The following is a 2,742-nucleotide window of genomic DNA, read 5'->3' on the forward strand; positions in this document are numbered from 1 at the left end:
TCTTTCATCTCACATACAGCCCCTTCTCATTTCCATCTATTATCTTTAACACGATCCTTTTCGTTGATAATCTACAATCATCCGTGACCTAAAGGGTTGGTGACAAGTATGTCATCTTCTGACCCATCTATCGGTATCCTCTTTCAACAGGAGGTACAATGCATATATAGGGGTGAAAATGTAATGGCCCGGCCCACTAGTGATATTGTCCACTTAACTATCGATCAACTTATGAACCCAGCATCTCTCCCGTGTTTTGTCGATGTGGGATTTGCCTAGGGTGTTACAATCCAACCCCCTTATGGGACTCGATTTGCCCCACCATCGTTCAAGGTTGCACGGATACCACAAATGTAATGGCCCACTAGTGATATTGTCCGCTAGGTTACTAACTATCGATCAACTTATGAACCCAGCATCTCTCCCGTGTTTTGTCGATGTGGGATTTGCCTAGGGTGTTACAGATAGTCTGTACATTCTACTATTCCAGTGACTAACGTTTATCTAGATAGCTAAAATGTCTGGAACTATATTAAAACTAGAGTGAGAAGTCATAAATAACTCAAAATAATGACAAGAAAAATTAAGAAAAAATTTAAGAAATGAAATGCAATAAGGTTAAATGAGCCAAAACTATGGCGATGGGTAACCCTAATGGGAATAAAGCCATGAATACAGGCATAAAGCCTTATGCAGTATGCTAAAATAATACCCTATTGGCATGCCAATCTATCCAATCTGACACACGTGTCTAGGCAATACATGGGCATATAAGTACCATTAAGTGTTAATATATATTTTTTTTATTATTTCATTATTTCACGATAAATTTCAATTATAATTTATAACATTTCAATTCTATTCGTAACAGAAATATAAATTTTTAGAATATAATTTTACATAAATTATGCATTTATCATAATTTATACATTCATTTATTATATGATTTGTGTTTATCACAATTCACAATAATGATTCTCATGTACCATTATACTCAAAACATTCTTTTTGTTTTTCATATGCCATTAATTATGTAAGGTATTAATTTCTAGTTATAAAAGAGGCATAAGCCCTAGCGATAATTTCGCTTCATTTTCACATTTAACAGTCCATATATATATAATTCACATTTTATATTCCCAATTGTATTATGAATATATTATGAGGTCCAGAACTGAAAATTAAATTTTCTCTAGTAATGTAGTTGAGATACAAACTTATTTATGTATTAATTTTAATTTCTCTTTTTCCTCATGATGAGAACAAGTATTCATAATTTACCTTAATTCCTCTCATGTACCACTTATTGGGTAGGATATTATTATTGTTCTAATTACAATGAAATATAATTCCTCATGTTGACTTTATCTCAATTATACATTTGACAATTCACTTATGCTAATTACAATTTCATATTTCCAATTGTATTACTAATATATTATGAATTCTATTTGTAATGGGCATATAAGCCCTAACTATCTATTCCTCATGATTTAGGTGAATTATCATTCATATTTCAAGTAATCCATGAATATTTCATGGATTTCAAATTTAGCTAAATTTTTCTTAAATCCTAGTGTCACTCAAATTCACTATTCACAATTTACCTACCACATCCTATATTAATAACTACAATGGTTCTTATAGTTTAATTTTCTACTTCACATAATTTAGTAGTTACTATTCATTTGACCATTTCCATTCAAAGGTTGACTTTTTGATTTATAATAAATTTGTTGAGCCTAAATTCACCAAGATACCACATTTTGCATTTTATTTTTGTTAGCATTGATTACCAAACTCAATTCCTAGCCTCTAAGGTTTTATTTTAATTTTCAGAATTTGAGGTCCAAGTTTACTGTTCCATTGGACCTTGCTACAGTAGAATTTTCACAAAACTTTCTTCATGAAAGTTGTTACTTTATGTGTCTTCTTTAATTCTCTTTTTTAATCACTCCATTTAAAGTTTTGTAACTCAAGTTATGTCCTAAGTACCATAACTGGCCGGGTGGGTCTTGTCCAGAAATTCTGGGCAGAATTTGGTTCTGCCAGATTTAGTGTCCTAACTTGGGCTAGAAATTTCAATTGGTTAGGTTCAAAATTTAAGTTTGTGTTCTTCATAAAAGTTGTTCTAAATTGTCTAAGCTTTCCACTAAGATAAATTTCAGGTCAATTGGACATTTCTACAGTGAGTGATGACCAAATGAACAAACACTGTTTATTTGGTCACTTTTACCAGGTCCAGAATTGGTTAGCTGGATTTGGTCAATTTTTAGGGTATCCTAAGTTTGTTTTCTGGGCAAGGTTTCTTCATCAAAGTTGTGCCATTATGTGTCTAGTTTCACCTCCAATTGTCCTTGCACCAATTGGAGCTACACAAATTTAGTTAAGGCTCTCCAAACACACTGGACTCCAAGGGTCCAGATTCATAACCACAGGGTAGTCCACAATTTCCCAATCCAATACCAAAACTCACTTAATTTTATGTTCAAAACTTACCAAATGGTCACTAATTGACCAATAAAATATTCATTGACCATTACATGAGCAAAACTCTAATTTTGCTCAAAACCCTAAATCCCAAATTTTACAACTTTCACCATACATAAATAATCAAGTTCTCATCACTTTGTTCTCATTAAGGTTGGCTACTATACTAATTTAATTCAAAGAAAAGCATCAAAACCCTAGTAATTCCTTGGCTGCTGAAATTTGGAAGTTACTCTAGTATGCAAAATTTTC

This window comes from Hevea brasiliensis, chromosome 13 (genome assembly GCF_030052815.1).
Source record: "Hevea brasiliensis isolate MT/VB/25A 57/8 chromosome 13, ASM3005281v1, whole genome shotgun sequence".
NCBI lineage: Eukaryota > Viridiplantae > Streptophyta > Magnoliopsida > Malpighiales > Euphorbiaceae > Hevea > Hevea brasiliensis.